Source organism: Ceratina calcarata, unplaced genomic scaffold (genome assembly GCF_001652005.2).
Source record: "Ceratina calcarata isolate Rehan_Ccalc_2016 unplaced genomic scaffold, ASM165200v1 scaffold14593, whole genome shotgun sequence".
NCBI classification, from domain to species: domain Eukaryota; kingdom Metazoa; phylum Arthropoda; class Insecta; order Hymenoptera; family Apidae; genus Ceratina; species Ceratina calcarata.
The window spans coordinates 1-410 of NW_017135764.1; the positions used below are offsets into that span (position 1 = coordinate 1).

General features: G+C 35.9%; 1 long non-coding RNA gene across 1 annotated transcript; it reads left to right on the forward strand.

Moving 5' to 3' along the window:
• Positions 1-39: 39 nt before the first annotated feature.
• Positions 40-410, forward strand: LOC113465145 (uncharacterized). Its single transcript, XR_003389977.1, has 3 exons — positions 40-104; positions 204-257; positions 338-410. It is a non-coding gene; the product is annotated as an uncharacterized LOC113465145 (long non-coding RNA).

Consider the following 410-nt stretch of genomic DNA (forward strand, 5'->3'; position numbering starts at 1 on the left):
TCGCAAAACATTTTTATTTTATAATATATTTTGTTCTGTAGTTGAAGATGCGGAAACAGTGCCGAGAGAAGAGCGGAAAGAAGCGGAGGACAACAAAGAAAATGGTGACGTATACGACAATAGTTTTTATTATACGTCTGCATTGTGATTTGTGTTTTAAATGATTTGTGTTTTAAATTTTTTTATTTTGTTTCATCTAACAGAACGTCCTGAAGTTGAAGAAACTAACGATGGAGTTGAAGAGGAAGGAAAGAGAGGTAACGTACAGAAGTTCTTATTATTTTTCGTATTTTTCATATAGACATACATTCTATAATATAATATTTTCTTTTTACAGTGAGGACAAGGAGGCCAGCGGGCCGTTCACGAAGGGAATGGCGCCCTTACCCAAGAATGTACGACCGCACTCA